General features: G+C 41.1%; 1 protein-coding gene across 13 annotated transcripts in view; it reads left to right on the forward strand.

Moving 5' to 3' along the window:
- The window catches only part of RBFOX1 (RNA binding fox-1 homolog 1), a 1,671,014-nt gene that overhangs the window by 734,627 nt on the left and 915,635 nt on the right, over window positions 1–20,752 (forward strand). The window lies entirely within an intron of this gene.

The following is a 20,752-nucleotide window of genomic DNA, read 5'->3' on the forward strand; positions in this document are numbered from 1 at the left end:
CCAAGATCAAGGCTTCAGCAGAATAGATGTCTGATGGGGACCTACTTCCAGGTTGATAAACGGGTCGTCTTCTTGCTGTGTCCTTACATGGTGGAAGGGGCGAGGGAGCTCTCTGGGGTCTCTTTTATAAGAGCACTAATCCCATTCATGAGAGATCCACACTTGCAACCTAATCATTTCCCAAAGTCCCCACCTCTAAATAGCATCCCTTTAGGATTAGGCTTCAACAGGCAAATTTTGGAGGGACACAAATGTTCAGTCTATAGCACCACGTGTGCCCATGTGTGCTAAGTCACTTCAGTCGTGTCCAGCTCTTTGCAACCCCGTGGACCATAGCCTGCCAGGCTCCTCTGTCCATGGGCTTTCTTAGGCAAGAATACTGGAGTGGGTTGCCATTTCCCACTCCAGGGGATCTTCCCCACTCGGGTATCAAACCCATGTTTCTTATGTCTCCTGCATTGGCAGGCAGGTTCTTTACCACTAGCGTCACCTGAGAAGCCCCCTATAGCTTTTAATATGTTACAAGATAAAAGAAATTGAGTCCCTGAGTGATTATATGAGCATAGCACCTCATCCATTACCCTAGAAAGAGCTGCAAATGAGCATCACACTTCTCTTGGCTTAATCTCAGTGACCCGGAGTTGTGTGTTACAGAACTTAGCTTCCCCCAATAATACAACAACTTAACCCCAATACTATTAAAATTGAATCATACTTCTATTACATTGTAAAGTTAGCACAAGCATAATTCCATACCATGGGGAGGAGTTCTAATATTAATATCCCATCTTTGTTTAGTAAGAGAAAAAAGTCCGTGAGGTCTGCATCATATCTGTTCTGATTTGACTAGGATTTCCCTTTTTCTAAATTCCCCACCATCTGCGGAGTATTTCCTGTGGGCTCCACACCCCAGTCAATGAGGCATCTAATTCTCTTGGAATTAATTTCATAACAATTGTTATTCCCTCTGTAAAGATGTTCAGCCTGCGTGGGACACAGAATGTTCAACCAATCTCTCAGAAAGCCTCTGCAACGCCATGTGGTTATGCCTGTCTCCAGCTCATGTCCTGAAATGACAGTGCTGTGTTTGAGAAAAGCTGGGACTCTGTGGCTGCCTTTAAGCTTCAAGAACTCAGAGTCCCTTTCCAAACTGCCTGATTCCTTCCTTGTCTTTTCTCTCTTCCTGCTGCATGATGCGACAGTATGCTTTTCTTCTCTGAAACGTCTCTCCACTCAGATGGTTCCAGCCTGAAAACGACTCTCCTCCTGTACAGAGATATGAATGTCATGAAACTTCCTAGGTGACATCACTAACCAACCTCCTTGAATTTGGTAAATCAGAATTTTAGCGCAGAGCCCCTTTCTCCTAAATAGATTTTTCTTGAGAAAGAACTTAAGGCTGGAGACTACAAACCGGTATTCTTGCCAGGAAAATTCCATGGATAGAGAAGCCTGACGGGCTACAGTCAGTGGGGTCACAAAGAGTTGGACACGACTGAGTGACTGATACCTTCACCTTCCCAAAGGATGAAAAGGGCATGGTAGAATGAATGCCTCTGAATTATTTCCCAAGCCATGATAACCACCCTATTGTTTACCAAGACTTAAGAGAACAGATGGGCTTTGTGGTCAGTGGTGTCAGATGCTGTCATTTGAAGGATGAGTGAGATGCATCCTGGAATGTTACAATGTTAAGAGGTTCTAGGTAGTGTCTAGTTTAATTCTATACTTTTTAAGGCAAAGAAATCTAAGCATGTTGAGGGCACGTGAACCACTGATAGAGTCAGGGTGGTATGTTTAAAAAATAAAAAGCATCTTGGAACCAGGCAATCACTGCAGTCTGTTACTACTTGTACTGGTTGTATGAGTTTAAGCAAGTTAGTGCACTTAGCGGGCGCCCCTTTCCCAGGCCACATTGATTCAATGCCATGAACATCTTTTCATATACTCAAGAGGCATTTCATATTGATTCCTTTTTGTGGATGTTGTCTGTTCATTTCTTGTGCCCATTTTTCGATGGGATTTTTGTTCTTTTTATTTTTTTTCCATGTTCTCCATTTCATCAAGATTTTCACAATAATTTGCACAGAACTTTGTAAAGTAGTCTCCTATGATTTTAAAAAAATACTTTAATGGCTTCCCTCTTGTAGTTTCTTAGTTGTCTGTTTGAGTTTTCTCCTTCCCCTTGCCCCTTCATTTAGTGATGATTAGTTTCTGTTGGTTTTACTTTACAAAGAAATATGATTTAGTAGTAGTATCCAAGGTGTTTTTCTTTTTCCTAATTCATTGATTTCTGGCTATATCTTTATGAATCCCTTCCTTAAGCTTCTGTGTTTTAATTCACTGGTCTTTTTCTAAGTTTTGAGGTTGGGATTTAATGAATATATTGGCATTTTAAAACTTTTATTGAAGGTGTTTATGGTATGAATTTTCTTCTGGTCATTGTTTTAAATGTGACCCTTAGATTCTGAATTTTAATGTGCAGTATTTTTATTACTGTTATTTTTTATAAGTTCTGTAATTATAAATTTTGATTGTTTGTTTTTATTCCAAAGTGGATTATAGTTTCAAATATTCATTCCATTCTGTTACTTTCTTTTTATTTTTTCTTCCCCATGGACTTTCATTTTACGTAAATTGGATATTCTTTGCATGTCTTCTATTCCCTCCACTGACTCTGTGATCTATTTCCTTGATTGTTTTATTATTTTTCTTTAATGCTCATTTTAAACTCTCATTCAAATCCCTTCCCCCCCCCAGCCTTTTATAATTTTGACTTTATTTTTTATATAATTTTTGCTTTTTTTCTTTTATTTCATTCATTAACTCAGTCAATGGCCATTTCATTGTATTCCTATGTCTTGACCATTTCCACTTTGTATTTGTGAGTTAATCATTAAGATCTTCCCAAGTGCTTTTTTTGAGATATTTAACTGAGTGAGGATGTTGTATTTCAGTTTTCTTCTGTAGCATGCTTGGAACGTGGGGGAGACTCTTCAGCAGCTGACGTGCTTGGATTATCACTTTCGGTTTATGAGGCTACTGGTGGGAGTGGTTCACAAGATTTCAAGTTCACAAATGTTCCGCTCTGTCTGTAGTCAAGGGTGTTTTCTTTAATGGTTGGTTTCTATTGGGGAAAGGGAGGTTCAGGAGGAGGAGTTGTGTATATTGTTTTCTTTTGTAGTTCTTTGTGTTACTGGATCCTTAATTCCTCCATCTAGCTCTGTGTTCCCTTCACTTTATAGTTTCCCAAGGTCAGTTCCCTCATCCTAATTACCACCTATTTCTCAAAAGCATCCTGTTTCCAATGCAGCCTCCTCACATTCTGAGAACATTGTCAAGTCCCTTCCCTATAGTTAGCGCTCTGAACCACCAGTTCTGTTCTCTGTAGTTTCACACTTAAGATAGATGTTCCTTCTCAGAGTCATTTTAGTTCAGTCTTAACACTTCTATTCCTCTTTCTTCTCTTGCCTATCTTTTTCTGAACTCTCCTTATTCTTGTCAAAACTCAGGAGAAATATTTCTACTGGAATGTGGTGCTTATTTTGAAATCAGAGGTTGTTTAAAGTTACTGTGTTTTTTGTCTCCAAATAATGCTGCAGGTGTGGAAAGACCCAGATGCTGGGAAAGACTGAGGGCAGGAGGAGAAGGGGGCAACAGGATGAGATAGGTGGTTAGCATCACCAACTCAATGGACATGAGTTTCAGCAAACTCTGGGAGATAGTGAAGGACAGGGAAGCCTGCCTTGCTACAGTCCATGGGGCTGCAGAGAGCCGGATATGACTTAGCAAATGAACAACAGCAACAATCAGAATAGGTTTTGGAGAAAGTGCTGGAGATTAGTTTCAGCAGCCGCCATTGTCTCAGCTATGTGGAAGTTGCTTTTCTTTTTTAATAAGTCAGTTATGTATGGTTGGTTATTGATTATGTGTTTTAAGGGTTTTTGTTTTTTTTTTTCCCTTGTATTATGTTTTCACCCTCCAGGCAAGACTGGTTACATAATAGGTGAAGCCCTGTGGAAAATGAAAATTCAGAGCTGTTTGCTAAAAACTTGATAAGAAATTTAAGAGAGCAAAAGCAGAGCATTAATCCAAGTGCCGGAGCCTTCAGAGTATGGGGTCCTGTGTGACTGCGCGGGTCACACACACATGAAGTCTGCCTCGGTGCAGCACTTTGTATATGTTAAGTAAGTTTGGTTCAGCAGCTTCACAAGTGTTATCTATCATGTCCAGAGCCAGAGAAAGAGCAGGAGAGGGAGTGTGTGTCTTAGTTTGAGACTCGGGCTTAGGAGATCTGAGTCCTATCCCCAAATCTGTGGTGGATTTACAGGTGCAACTTTGAACAAGTCATTTTCTCTCTGGAGTTCTGTTTTCCTATTTGAAGAATGAAAAAAAAAATATTATACATCGAATTTTGCTATATAAACTATCACACATATCACTGATGAGAACTAAATAAATTTTAATAGTGCTATTCGTTCTATTACATAATAGAAAAATATAGACCACAGAGACTGTGCTTTATGTATATTACTTCTTAATACATGTGTAAAGTGAGTAATTTATTAAAAAAATCAAGGTTCAGTTTTAAGATGCTATTGATGAATTACAAGTAGAGATGATAATCATATACTGAAAACCATGAAGAAGGCCCAAAAGCTTCTAAAATTTGGGAAACTTGGAATAAGATGATGCCTGAGGACACTTTCAGTCTCTTTCAGCATGTTAGGATTCTATAATTGTGTGTATTTTTAGAAAATCGTGACTGTAATTTTTCTAATTTGGAAAAGAGGAAGAGTTTAAAATATATAATTCAGAGTCAACGTGTTCACACTTTCCAAAGAGACTGATGGAGAGGTGAAGTCCATATTCCTGGTTCTCCCTCAAAAGCATTCCGTCTCAAGACTAAACTGTGCCGTGTATCAAACCCCCACTCAGCCCCCTTGTACCCAGCCACCCAGCACTGAGCTGGGGTTGTAGAGAGCTGTCATGCAGGGATGTTGTCTGCGGCAGCTTGATGTCAAGTCTTCTTGACTGCAGGTTTTCATGTCTGCCTTGTCTGACACTCTCCAAAGTTCAAAATGGGCTGTTCGTGAAGGGGATTAAAATAGACACCACTCATCTGTTAACCAGTCACTAGATGTTATCTGTTGCATCTCACAAAAGTTCCTGATCCAGTTGCACAAGACCGTATCCCAAGCCAGATAAGTTTGTCACTTACTCTTTAAGACCCTAGAATTTAACACAGATACTGTGATCCTGTTCGCCAAATGGTATCATGTTTACAAAGATAGTGTTTGCAATTTTAAGGAAATCCTAGTGGCTAAATGGGAATAGACATTCAGTTTCCCTTTTACCCATAAGATTCACATGTAATTTTTAAAATGAAATTTGATGGCAGATTTGTTTGACCATTTTCACTGAAATTTGATTTTCTTCCACTGAGATTGATTAGGTTCTATAAGTTCCTTGAAAGAAAAAAAAAAGTGAAAACATTAGTTGCTCAGTCCTGTCTGACTCTTTATGAGCCCATGGAGTGTAGCCTGCCAGGGTCTTCTGTCCATGGAATTCTCCAGGCAAGAGTACTGGAGTGGGTTGCTATCCCTTTCTCCAAAGGGTCTTCCTGACCCAGGGATTGAACCCAGGTCTCCTACATTGCAGGCAGATTCTTTACCATCTGAGCCACTAGGGAAGGCGAAGTTCCTCATCAGATGCTAACTTCACCACTTGTTCTTAACCCAAGACACTCCACGAGAAATTCTTCTAAACTTCTGTGTCCTGGAGGACATTGTTGGCATCCTACAGTATTTAGACATTTTAGTCCATTTCCAAACATTTCTGGGCACCCCCACCCAGTCACTGACTTTCTGATGTTTCAACGCCTGGCCCTCCTACCAATGCTAAATCGTTGACTCTTCACAAACGTAAAATGGGAACTTTACTCTCAGGCCAAAAAGAAATAAAGAATCAAAGTGATTGACTCTGTAGGAAATAAGAATAATGAGTCATCACAGTTTTCACCCTGTTGCTAGACTATATTAAATTAAAATCACACAGCAACAGACATTCATTTCCGTGGTTTGTTTTGGATTTATGTTGATGTATGGTTTTGACTGCTTGTTTCTTTGCTTCGTTTAGAAGGAGGTAGTGTATTAAAGTCAAGGTCTTGTATAGCTGATGGGAACGGTTTCGGGAAAAAAAAAAATGTTACGAAACATATATCTCCCTCTTGAGCAATAGTCCAGGGGAGCAATCACACATCGAAATAAAAACAAGAGAGTGGTAATAGAGCAAGCAGGGTATGATTCAATAACTCCGTTAGATTGCTTTATTGGCTAGGTAATGAAGCATGCTAGGGAATTTCAACCAAACATGAGTCAACATACTGCCAGCTAACATTGGAAATAACTGAACTCCAAGTTTAGGAAGTATGGGATGAAGTGAACTGTTCAGTTTCTCCTGGGTTGGAAAGTGTTCCCAAGGTTCACCTTCTCAACCCTAACCTGGAGAAGTTGACCCAGGGTTGCTGGGGGTGGGAGAAGAGGACATTCAGGTCTTCTGTGAGATCTTTCTGTTGTCCCATTGTTGTTTTGTTTGTTTGTTTTCATATAAGAACTTTCAAACCAGGCTGATACAAGTATAAGGCATTCTCAACTATAGGAAATGGCTTTGCCTAACTGTAGATTTCTATTGCTTTTCTTTTTTTTTTCTCTCTTTAATTTGGTATTTAATTACCTGCTGCCTCTCTATGGCTCAGGTTCCCTTCAGGATTCAGGTGGAGGGTTGGGAGAGCAATTTCCTTTGTGGCTTAATATAATTATTCATAATGACTGCATATGGTCATTTTATAAGTTCCTAATTATTTTAAGTGATTGGTGCATAGTCATTTGCATAGGCTGTTTAGCAGAACACTCATTTCATTCAGTGACCTACATATAAATCACTGAATATTCTGTAAGCATCTAAAGCAGGTGGGAGAAACCACCCCCAGCCCCTCGCAAAGATCGTTCATGGCTCCAGTGTATGCGTTCCAGAATGTTTAATGTAAATCATAATAGCAGTTTGGATTCACTGCTCTTCAAATGGATGTGTGGTTGATGTAGGGGAACATGCTTTAATTTTTTTTTTTTCCTTTCAGTAGCAGATGGTGCATGGATTTTATTTGGAGCAGGCACTGCCGTCCAAAGTAATTGTCAACGGCTTTCCCGCTCCACTATTATGAAAAAAAAGAGGGACCTAGAGCTTCTGGATCAACCCATTCATTTTACAGATGAGCAAACTGAGACCTTACATATTGATTGATTTCCCCGAAGTCACTAGTTTTTAGACAGAATAAAGACTAAAACTCACATCTCCTGACAGTCAACCTAATTCTTGTTTCTCTACGCGTTTTCTCTTGAGAGGTGGCATGATACATGTCACTTAAAAAAAAATGGAATTCTGTTTCTGGTTGTATTTTATCTACCTTTCTCTTCTGAAAACCAACTTCCATTGATTCAAAGGAAGGAGCAGATAGTCCACAGTGTTGATTTCAAGCTGGGATAGTCTATGACTTCAAGGTCACTTGTGTCCAACATACTCTTTGACGACCCCGTGGACTATTGCCCACCAGGCTCCTCTGTCCATGGAATTTCCCAGGCAAGAATATTGGAGTGGGTTGCCATTTCCTTCTCCTGGGGATCTTCTCAGCCCAGAGATTGAACCTGCATCTCCTCCATTGGCAGGCAGATTCTTTACCACTGAGCCACCGGGGAAGCTCTTGAACTTACACAGTCACCTTCATAGAAGAGGCTTTGAATGCTCTTCTAACTCGGTGACTTTTTCCAGTGTTAACTGCAGGGCTGGTGATGCACTATTACAGCTTCTCCCCAGTTCACAGCAAAATAAGAAACAAATCAGCACGAGGAGTTTTGCCTTCTTTGGGGAAATAAGGAATGGAACACAGATGCCAGTCTTTCCCCACAGTCACCCCACCCTAGCCTTTCTCCCCTTCATGTTCTCACATGTTTTTAATGGGTTTGCCGGTGGGTGAAATTCACAAGTTAAGAACCACTGGGGAAGATCTCTGACGGTCCAGTGGTTATGACTCCACACTTTCATTGCTGAGGGCACAGGTTCAATCGCTGGTCAGAGAACTAAGATCCTGTGAGCCAGGTGGCATGGCCAAAAAACCCTAAGAACCACTGGGATGAGGGTTTATTTTCCATGAAACTGCATATTTAAAATGTCATGGTTACCACAGTCCTTCTCTGGCTAAACCAAGAAACTATAAAAAAAAAAAAAAAAAATGAGCCTAATTTCTTAAAACCACTAAACTCCCCAGCCCCCACTGCCAAAGAAATATTCACTGCTCTGGGTCATTTCCCAAGACTGAGAAATAACTTTTCTTTCACTGTCATTAATAGATTTCATCTGTGATTTCATTACCTAATTGTTCTTGTAATGACTTCACTACATCTGTATCTATATCTATCATAGATACTCCAGAAAGGAGGACCCTTTCTTTCTATCTCTCTTTCTTTTAAATGCATTTACTATAATTCTCATATATATATATGTGTGTATATATATATATATGTATATACACACACACACACACAGATGCGACTTATGGGCTACAAGTTCTTATATGATGAACTCCCTCAACTGAGCACATATCTATGACTGTAAATCCTCCATGGAGATGTGTCCATGTCTACCTCCCAGCTTCTTCTGTATCCCCTAGCTACCAATTTCAACATTCTCTCCTGGCAACTCAGTGATAAAGCATCACCCTGCAATTGAACCCGAGGATACTTGGGTTCAGATCCCCTGGGATCTGAAGATCCCCTGGGAAGGAAACGGCAACCCACTCCACTATTCTTGCCAGGACAATCCCATGGGCAAAGGAGCCTGGCAGACTACAGTCAGGGTGGCAGGCGGTTGGGGGATGGTGTCGCAAAAGAGTCAGACCCTACTGAGCATGCAAGCAGCAGAGAAAAGATAAGAATTTTTATGACTGCTATCTTTGTTGCCATTTGGTAAATGGACCATGATCTCTATCTAGAATACCTTTTTCGTCCATGTCTCAAGTTGGAACGTTTGATGGATCAGAGGGAGAAAAACGGCATAATACAGCAGGTGAACATAGGATGCTGTGTGCAGTGCTGAAATTTGGGCTGCTGGCCTGAAAGGTTTCTATTCTCTGGGATGCTGCAGGGAAGGAAATGAACTCTTCAGTCCTCTCAGGGGTGGAAGGCTCTGCTGTTCCTTGGGTCACCACCCTGAGGACTCACAACCGCCTTGGCAACATTTGGCAGAAAGGGTCAGCCTGAACCACTCTTACCTGCTAGAGAATCTCTGTCCAGTTTTGATGCCTTGTGTGGATGTTGTTATGAATCCAGAACTGGTCCTTGGGATCCTGGTAAATCTGAAACAGAGAACTCTCACGGAGGTTAAAGTTTGAGAGCTGTGAGTGTGGGTTAAAGTGAAAAGCAGAGATGTGGAGGTTCTCATCAGGTGGTCCTGTTTGGGGTTGAGGGGGGAGGCAAGGAAGGATGGGGAGAAAGAGCAGGAGGGAGGGAGAGATGGAGTAAGTTTATTGCTCAATACAGTTTGATATGTGATGGCAGGGAGGTGAAACAGTTAAAGGTATATAACATATACCATTTCCCGAAGCACACGCTTCATGGTTCTTGATTTCAGGTTCCTCAGGCTTGATGTGGTTATTACATATGCTGTATTCCAGTGAACTAAAATAAGCTTTTTCATGAAACAGGAGCTAAAACTATAGCCACAGTAGCAGCGAAAACAACAGCAATCCTCACTTTAACTGCTGTCCTTGGTCCTGAGAGAGACCTAGAGATTTATGAATCCATTGGACCATTCCTTCTAGTCATACCGAGAGTCCAGTCTTTCTGAACGGTGACACTTGGGCCCTTGATGCCTGGCTTCATGCAGTCCTGGCACTCAAAATCGTTTGGTGAGCTTCCTGTCTGAAATCCATGAGTCCCAAAATCACTGTGCTGGAGTGTCAGTCCCATTTCTACCAAGTAGTTGGTTGACCTTGGAGAAGGTGATTAGGCTTTCTGTACCACTGCTTTGTTGCCTAAAAATTAGACATGAGGATGATGTTGATAACACCCAAGTCATCGGGATGTTAGAATGATTACAAATACATGCCACACCCTTAAATAGTGTATGGCATGGATGTGTGTGCGCACGTACTTAGTCGCTCAGTGACGTTTGACTTTTTGTGATCCCATGGACAAAGGGAGCCCACGAGACTCCTTTGTCTATGTGGTTTCTCAGGCAGGAATATTGGAGTGGATAAACAGCACCTAATAAATATTGTCTCTCATGGTGATCAGCAGCATTGATCCAAACAGGGCTTCTGTCTGTCTGTTCTTCTGGCCACATGCCTAAGCATCGCCAGGAGGTGTTTGTTCTCGAGGAAAGTTCCTGGATCCTGCCCCACATATTTCCTGAATTCCTGTGGTTTGTACCTGGACATTAGTCCTTTTGATAAACTCTCTAAAAGGTTAAAATTTGAGAATCGATGAACTTGGGAAAGGTGAAAAACATTCTGAGACAAAAGGAATGGAGGCTAACACTAGGTGGTCCTGTTTAATAGAGAGAGGGAGACGGAGAACAGCTATATTCCTTAATTCAGAATGGCAGGGAGCTGAAACATTGCCTAATTCTGAAGCAGCAACAACTCCAGACCCCTGATGTTTAAATAGGAATCCCAGATAAAACCCCTCATTCTAACTGCAACCATGCTACCCAAGATAACAGCTGTCTCCATTCAAAGACACATTTATCTGTTCTTGGGTGACTAGTGCCTTTGGTTTCTGTGGCCAGAACAAATGTGCTTGCATGGCTTTAATTTTGCACTTTGAACTAATTAAATTGTATATGTGGAGCTAAAATATTTATATGCTCAAGATAATAAAAATAATCCATGATAAAGAGAACAATTGGAGTAAAAGTAAAGGAGATTTAGTGGCACCATATTTTATTGAGCGTCTGTGATTAGATTGTGTTCCCTAGTATGCTTTGGGGACTGTAATTCAATCTGCAGTTTGAACTGATGACTTTTCTGTAGAGGTTTAGGGGGGAAAAAAAACGGAATTCTTGTTCTTAATGTCTCAAGTTTGTCTTTAAATGGCCATTTATTCCATCTTGAAGTGGGAAAGGGGTTTTTACTTTAAGAAAAGGAAGAGTGAGATTATTTTGATGCTATCCTGGGTGGGGGGGCAGAGAATGAGGTGGGGGGGGGGCATTTGGAAACACATGGTCTTCATTCTGTCCTGTATCATGAAGATGGTGTAGGGTGACCAACCATCTCCATTTACCTGATTGTCAGGTAAATGTAGGGTCCACCACTTAAAACTCAGCATCCCGGATATGTTTTGGTCCTGGGTAAATCAGAAGAGTCAGTCACTCTGAGTCTGGGAGGTACATTTGTGTTCTTTATGTAATAACTTGGGCTTCCAAGGTGGCACATTGGTAAAGAATCTGCCTGCCAATGCAGGAGAGGCAGAGATACAAGTTCAATCCCTGGGTCAGGAAGCTCCCCTGGAGGAGGAAGTGACAACTCGCTCTAGTATTCTTGCCTGGAGAATCCCATGGACAGAGGAACCTAGTGGGCTACAGTCAATGGGGTCACAAAACATCAAATATGACTGAGCAACTGAGCACATATAATAACTTAGGGAAGTGGTTCTCATACTTCAGTAGAGGGTTTCTCAAATGGTCACATGCTTAGATGTTACCCAGGGATCTTATCAAACACAGATTCTAACTCAGGTCTGGGGGAAACCCAAAGATTCTGGATGTCTGGTAAGCTGCCATGTGACGTGAAAGCTGCCCATCAACATATGTATGGAAACATCTTCCAGAGGTCATAGTAATAACCATAGAATTAACCTGCCCATCAAAGTATGTATGGGGACATCTTCCAGAGGTCTGGTAATAGCCATAGTAGTAACCTACCCATCAATTTATGCATGGGAACATCTTCCAGAGGTCATAGTTTTAACCGACTTGTTAAAAAGCAAATTCAGGATCCCCACTCATTCTGATTCTTCCCAACTCTTGCCCTTTCTCTCCCTAGAATTTTGCTCTTTAAAAAAAGCACCAGGGTCGACCCCTAGACCATTCAGTTTTAACTAAAAGTGCTCTCCTTACCTTTTGGATAAAGTAAAATGTTACAGGAAAACCCGAATGAACCTTTTGGCCAACCCAATACTAACGGCTCTCCAGAAACTGGTAGATGACAAAGTGAAAGTGTTAGTTGCTTATGTATTTCCTGTTTACTTTTGGGTGCGCTGAGTCTCCGTTGCCACACATGGGCTTTCCCTAGTTGCAGCAAGCGGGGACTCCTCTTTCTCTTGGATCTCGCGCTTCTTGTTGTGGTGGCTTCTCTTGTGGAGCACAGACTCTAGGGCATGCCGATAGTTAACGGCACACAGGCTTGGTTGTCGCACGGCGTGTGCGATCTTCCCGGGCCAGGGATCAGACTTGTGTCACTTGCCTTGGTGGGTGGATTCTTAACCACTGGACCATCAAGGAAGTCCAGAATAGATTTCTAAACTAATATCTCATGTGAGTGATTCTGTATAAGTGGAATGCAAGATGGGGGATTTTTTTTTTTTTTTCATTTTCTTTTGGTTATTTTGTGATGGAGTTAGAAATCATTTCAGTTCTTCCAGTGGAAATCCTGAAGATACCTCACTATCTATCTTACCCCTGTATGAGTGTCTTTCCATGGTATCTAATGACAGTGTGGGCAATCAATAAATAGTTGTCGAATAAATGAAAAAGTGAGAGGTTTATCAGGGCAATGCTTCTCACACTTTAATGTACAGAGGCATCACATGGAGATCTTGTTAAAAGTACAGATTCTGAGTCAATTGTCATTGTTGCTCAGTACCTAAGTCGTGTCTGACTCTTTGTGACCCTGTGCACTGCAGCATGCCAAGCTTCCTTGTCCTTCACCATCTCCCAGACTTTGCTCAGACTCATATTCACTGAGTCAGTGATGCTATCCAACCATCTTATCCTCTGTTGCCCTGTTCTCCTCCTGCCCTCAATCTGAGTCAGTAGATCTGGGGATTAACCTGATGTTAGCCATTTCTAACATGCTCCTGGTCAATGCTGATGCCCTGGATGGTGCTTTTGGTAGAGAGAATCTGGATTAAACATAAAAGAAAAATTTAAAGGTGATATTCATATATATTTCACCATACTGTTAAATTACTAAGTGTGATGGTACTTGTATTTTCAGGATATACAAATAAGACCTAGCAATGAGATAAAACCATGCAAGTCTCTTGCTGTATTCAGACTTGTATATTGAAAATACAATTGTATTTAACTCATGCAAGCTTGTTTCCACTGGGAATCTTCCAATTTAAGATAATTATGCAAAGCGAGACACACATATATAGCCTGATAGTAAATTCAGTGCAGAATAAGACACACATATATAGCCTGATAGTAAATTTAAAGATGATTGAGCCAGTTCATGATGACCCAATAAAATTCTCCTTATCATTTATTAATATAAATGAAAGTTAGTGTTAGTTGCTAAGTCATGTCCGACTCTTTGCAACCCCATGGACTGTAGCCTGTTAGGCTCCTCTGTCCATGGGATTCTCCAGGCAAGAATACTAGAGTGGGTAGCCATTTCCTTCTCCTAGGGGATCTTCGGGGCCCAGGGGTTGAACCTGGGTCTCCCACACTGCAGGCAGACTCTTTATCTTCCGAACCACCAGGGAAGTCCCAAGTGAAAGTCAGTGCCCTTTAAATTAAGATTTTATTTTCTTGGGCTCCAGATCACTGAAGATGATGACTGAAGCCATGAAATTAAAATACACTTGCTCTTTGGAAGTAAAGCTATGACACACCTAGACAGTGTATTAAAAGGCAGAGAAATCTCTGTGCTGACAGAGGTCCATATCATCAAATATGGTTTTCCATCATCAAAGCCATGGTTTTCCTATAGTCATATGTGAATGTGAGATTTAGACCATAAAGAAGGCTGAGTGCCAAAAAATGGATGCTTTTGAATTGTGGTGCTGGCAAAGACTCTTGAGAGTCCCTTAGACAGAAAGGAGATCAAACCTATTAATCCTAAAGTAAATCAACCCTGAACAATCGCTGGAAGGACTGATGCTGAAGTTGAAGCTCCAATACTTTGGCCACCTGATGCGAAGAGCCAACACATTGGAAAAGACCCTGATAATGGGAAAGATTGAAGGCAAAAGGAGAAGGGGGCGGCAGAGGATGAGATGGTTGAATGGCATCACTGACTCAGTGGACATGAGTTTGAGCAAACTCTGGGAGACAGTTAAGGGCAAGCAAGCCTGGCATGCTGCAGTCCATGGGGTCACAAGGAGTTGGGCATGACTTAGTGACTGAACAACGGCAACACCATTGAAAAGACAAGGAAAGAGGATTCCTAAACCAGTAGGACTTTAGCCAAAGAATCATTCACCATTACTCATTTTCCCTTGTACAAATGTGCAGATGTTTTACCAGATAAGGACGAGAGACCTGGGCCTACTTTCTTTAAGACTAATTATCAGAAAATTACTTCCCATAGTGAGAAGTCATTGTATAATTACACTAGGAAGTTCAAGCCTACATTTTGAATTTTTTTAAAGAACTCCCATTACAAAATAAGATGATGCTATAAGTTGTAAAATATTATTAACTAGTAAGCTGTTCCCATTAATATAGACCTTGGATATTGGTCAGAATCCAGAATTTCCTAACACTTCCATGTTACATCCTACTTCTGACAAAAGCCTACTTTGGGCTTCCCGAATGGCTCAGAGGGTAAAGAATTCACCTACAAGATGCAGGAGACACAGGAGATTCGAGATCGATCCCTGGGTCGGGAAGATCTCCTAGGAGGAAATGGCCACCCACTCCAGTATTCTTGCCTAGGAAATCCCATGGAGATAGGAGCCTGGTGGGCTATAGTCCAAAGGGTCACAGAGTCAGACATGACTGAGCGATTATAAACACGCATGCACAGAGGTTACACCTAAAGCTAAGCTGTGTATACAGAATTACACTCGAAAGTATATTGATAAGATTTACCTTAGAGTGTGCCTTGATGTGATAAATTTAGTGAAGTCAAGTAAAAATGCTTGTCTTATCCAATATTCCTATCATTTTAAGTACTTCGATCCACAGCAGTGGACAAAGACAAAATTTCCTTCCTTCATGAAGGTTGCATTCTAACCAGATCCACCCTTAGCCCCTCATCTAGCCCTGACACATTACAGGTGAATATGTGTTAATTGAAGATTGACTGAATAGAGCTTGCCCTGTAGTAGAACCGACAATGTCAATAGCTCTAGACACATAAACAGTCTTCCTGCTGTAGGTGAAGAATTCTAAATGGAACTCTAGACAGTGCAGGTGGTTACTCTGGAAGTTGGGGGATATTGATTGGATGAAAAATATCAGATTTCACCCTGTGTTTTTTCATGGGAGTGTCAATAATGAGAATGCACTGTTCATTAGAAGAGCTGGTTTCCTAAGGAGTACAAGCGTCTACATTGCAGATGGCTGGGGCAGAGTGCTGTGCATTCATTCACACACACACACACACACACACACACACACACGTATATACTGTGTGTAAAACAGATAACTGCTGAGAAGTTGCTATATAACACAGGGAGCCCAGGCTGGGTGCTCTGTGATGACCTAGATGAGTGGGACTGGGGAGAGGCAGGCTCCAGAGGAAGGTAATATATGTATAATTATGGCTGATTTGCATTGTTGTAAGGCAGAAACCAACACAATGTTGTAAAGAAATTTCCCCCCAATTAAAAACAAATTTTAAAAAAAGGGGAACCTTGGCACCCAGGAGGCTGGGGTGAAGGTCCGTTCCCTATTGCCAAGTATGTGCGTTTGTCATTCTGACTCCTAGATTAAGTGTGGGAACTGGAATTATGTTCTTCAGAGTGCGTTTTATCCCAAACAGGAAAGTTTGGTTGTCATTGGAAAACAGAAAGTCAGATCCAATAATGACTTGCCTTGTTATGATCACACACAAAGAAATACAGACCATCAGACATTAAGAGTGCATCAGATTGTTCCTGGTGTCTCTTGAAGGATGTTTACCAAGGGGAGGTCAGCTATTAATGTATGCTGAGAACATCTTTAATGTTCTCTTTGACCCATCTTGTCAAGTCTTTTGCATCCTTCATACAATGTCCATTGTTTCTCTCAGAAACATTTTTCCCTCCCCTGTGTATTCCCAAGATTCCCATTGTTGCTGTTGTTTAGTCGCTAAGTCGTGTCCAGCTCTTTGCAACCCCATGGACTATAAGCCTGCCAGGCTCCTCTGCCCACGGAATGTCCCAGGCAAGAATACCGGAGCAGATTGCCATTTTCTTCTCCAAAAAGATCCCCACACTCACACCATCTGAAACCCTTCCACATCCTCCTTTTCCTCATTGTCCAGACCTTCTCTCTTACCCTTTCTCTGATAGTAAACTTGGCTCTTTGCAAGTGAATCTTCAGTCTCTTCTTCTGGTCTATTTTTTTTTTTTTAACCCATTGAGCTAGTTCTGAGCAATGAAATTCCAAAAACAACTGGAAATGAAGTTATCTTTGGTAGGCTGGGGAGAGGAAAAGCTGTAAATATTTTTATACTAATAATATTCCCTTGCTATGTCTACATAAGATATCATCCAGCATCTCGGAGATGTATATGGTTCACAAAGATGACCCAGACAAACACCTATTAGAATGTTTAGATGATTTAGAATAGAATTAATTGGAGTAGAAATCACTGTAGAATTGTCACAGGTCACAATATAAGAGAATAACTGGTAAACTAATTAAATGGATATTCTTCCATAGCTAGTATTTGTTTAAAGATTTTCCTGAGCACTATTCTTTTCTGAAAATCATTACAAAGCTTTATATTAATCTGATGATGTTGAATACTTAGTTTAATATCACCAGAAAATCAATGTTTCCAAAGTTAGAATGGGAAATTGTCCTTTATAATAAGAAAAATCTAGAACCAGAACAAATATAGTGTTCTGAAAAAGTGCATTTGCATTCTTTTAAAATTCATATACTACCTTAAGCTAATAAATGTTAAATGATTTCAGAAATAATTGTTACTGGGCCTATTCTGATGAGTAAATAAAACCATTTGTATGTATTCACCAGTTTAGGTGGATAGTATTTAGGAAAAAAAATACTTTTTATGGAATCTGGATTGCTCCCTGCAAATGTTATCATTTATTGCTTATATATATATATATATATATATATATATATATATATCTCCTTTACTCATATATAGTACTGAATTTGGATTATGATATATTCTAAAATGAGATGGTTGAATGGCATCATCAACTTGATGGACGAGGGTTTGGGTGGACTCCGGGAGTTGGTGATGGACAGGGAGGCCTGGCGTGCTGCGGTTCATGGGGTCACAAAGAGTCAGACACGACTAAGTGACTGAACTGAACTGAACTGAAAATAGTAAACTTTATATTAATGAGATAGTATTGTTTTGTGTTAGTAGTGTGTGTGTGTGTGTGTGTGTGTGCGCGCGCGCTCAGTCACTCAGTTGTGTCCAACTCTTTGCAGCCCCAAGCCTGCCAGACTCCTCTGCCCATGGGATTTTCCAGGCAAGAATTATGGGGTGGGTTGCCATTTTCTCCTCTAGGGGATCTTCCTAAGCCAGGGATTGAACCCACATCTCTTGAGGCTCCTGCACTGGCAGGCAGATTCTTTACCACTGAGCCACCTGGGAAGCCCTGTGTTACCAGAGGGGCATTTTTCTAGCTTTGTGATTTCTTCAGCTCTCCCTCCCTCTCCTTCTCCTTCTTCTTTAATGAAGCACTGGTTTCAATTTCAGAAATACGATAGATTCTGGAGTGAACAGAAAGACCAGTGAGTCTGTTGTTGTTGTTCAGTCACTGAGTCGTGTCTGACTCTTTGCAACCTCATGGACTACAGCATAGCAGGCTCCTCTGTCCTTCACTATCTGCCATGTTATATTAGTTCAAACAAGAAATGTCGCCTTAGACTAAGATGTTGGGAGAGACGCAGAGAAGTAAATGTGTAAACAGATGCAATAGACCTAAGGCATAACATTAATAGAATTTGGTATTGATTTGTTATAGCTATTTGGGGAGAAAGATGAGTAAAAGACAACTTCTGCTTTCTGGTTTCTTTGGTGGATTGTGGTTCCATTCACTGAGACAGGAAATGCGGGAATAATGTCAGGATTGAGTAAAGGAATTGTGAGTCCATGTGCTCATTCACTGTTGTGAACTTGCTTGACATATGACATCAGGACGCTTATTCTAACCCTATGCGTCTATCTATCAATGGTGTCCCTGGTGGCTCAGATGGTAAGGAATCCAGCTGCAATACAGGAGACCTGGGTTCTATCCCTGAGTCAGGAAGATCCTCTGGAGGAGAAAGTGGCGACCCACTCCAGTATTCTTGCCTAGAGAATCCCATGGACAGAGGAGCCTGGTGGGCTACAGTCCATGGGTCCAAAGAGTCAGACATGACCGAGCATTCATGTGTCTATCTTTCAAGTGACTAACACTTTCTTTCCTTCATGTGTCTAGTAGTCCTATTGAGTTGTCTAGCAGCTTCCAGCAGGTGGTGTCTATATTCTGCTGAGGTCTCAGACCTTTGGAATTGCCTCAGTTCTTCCCCCCTCCTTCCTTGCTGCTTCACCTTCACTCTGATCTCCTTCTCATTATGCCCATGTTATTGAAGCAACCTTTTAATTCTCCTCTGGCAGGATTACTTTCCTAAAAGCTATCCAAGTAGAATTTCTTTTCTTTAAGTGAGTAAACTATATTCTGATGAGCTCCCCCCACCTCCCCCGCCACCCCAGCTTCTCCAGTGAGTGGCTGTTAGATGGAAAGAACCACAGATCGTTTTCTCCGATCATCTTGAGAGTGACTGTTGTGGATACTCCACAAATATTACCTGATGGGCTTTGATTGCCAGATGTATCATCTCATTTTTGGGTTTGGGGTGATGGTTATTATTTTAAGTTAAACTTTAGTGGATAATATATTCATGTGTATCTAATTTCACACATTGTAAAATAATACACAATGGAGATCAATTCTTCTTCCAATCTCTGCCCCCAAGTATCCCTATTTCTCTTTCCAGAGATAGATTCTTTTATTTTTTTTTTAAATTGGGGTATAGTTGCTTTACAATGTTGAGTTAGTTTCTGCTGTATAGCAAACCAGCTGTCTGTAAATGTACATCCCCCCTCTGGGGTCTCTCTCACCGCCCCCTCCCCACCCCATCCCCTGGGTCACCACAGAGCACTGAGCTAAGTTCCCTGTGCTATAGAGCAGCTTCCCACTATCAAATGTTTAGAAACAAGTTAGAAAATTGCAGAGGAGGGAACATTCCCAAGCTCATTTTCTGAGGCTACCATCACCCTGATACAAAAATAAGACAAAGATGTTACACACAAAAAAAAGAGAATTGCAGACCAATATCACTGATGAACATGGATGCAAAAATCATCAATAAAATACTAGTAAACAGAATCCAGCAACACATGAAAACCACAACACCACGATCAAGTGGGATTTATCCCAGGGACACAAGGATTTTTCAATATACACAAATCAGTGTGAATAGATACAGAAATTGTGGTACATATATACAATGGAATTTGTTACTCAGCTTTAATAAAGAATGCATTTGAGACAGTCCTGATGAGGTGGATGAGCCTGGAACCTACTGTACAGAGTGAAGAATGTCAGAAAGAGAAAGACAAATATTATTAATGCATGTTTATGGACTCTAGAAAGATGGTACTGATGAACCTATTTGCAGGTCAGCAATGGAGACAGACACTCTAAACTCCCTGCCACTGTCTCCAAGATACTGAAAATCGTCACGCCTTGCAAATATGTAGCCATCCGTATCAATACTTCCTGTGACCCCTTAGTAGGAAACAGTGTCAGATAATCCCAAAGCATGGGTAGAAAGAAATTAATGTATGTTTCTCCTATTCAATGGTAACTGCACCAAACACTTTTATGTGCTCTTGCATTTAATTAGTAAGATAGATACTATTTTATAAAAGAGGAATCCAAGGTTCAGAGGTTAAAGACTCAGTGAGAAAGGAACTCAGTAAGCCAGGTCTGTGTACTTCCAAACCCTTTGTCTTCCCCATCTACACTGGAGAGCTGTAATTCATTCTAGGAGACAGAGTTTAGGAAGTTTCTAAGGACCCAAGACTTCATTCTGTGATATATAAAATCAAACCAGAAGTGGCGTGCACCGTGGGACAGAATCACTATCCCATCAGACATCCTTAGGAACACGGTGCAAAACAAACTGAAATCTGAGAAGTTTAGATGAGGTCTGTGGAGCTGTGGAAAGGAGTTTTTTGTTGTCTCTGAATTGGTCATTCTCAGCAGCAGAGCTGTTTATAAGATGGGGGCAATCATAGAAAGCAGTGGCTTTAAAAAAACACTTTAGCTGCCAAAAAATCTCATTCCAGTTCTCTGGAAGAGTGCTGTCGTACCAAGTATAATTCAGCAGCCCACTGCCTTTCTGGAAGTTGTGAAATTGGAGAGAGTTGCTTTTGTCCAAATGAATAAACACCACCGAGATGAGCTGACCCACTCGTTCTGAGTTGAGCTTGATATGATCAGACATCTAGAGCTGCTTCCCTGGCTGGGCTCCCTTGAGATTTTCTCTCTCCCTCTCCATCTCGCCCTCT

The sequence above is a fragment of the Cervus elaphus genome, chromosome 10 (genome assembly GCF_910594005.1).
Source record: "Cervus elaphus chromosome 10, mCerEla1.1, whole genome shotgun sequence".
NCBI classification, from domain to species: Eukaryota; Metazoa; Chordata; class Mammalia; order Artiodactyla; family Cervidae; genus Cervus; species Cervus elaphus.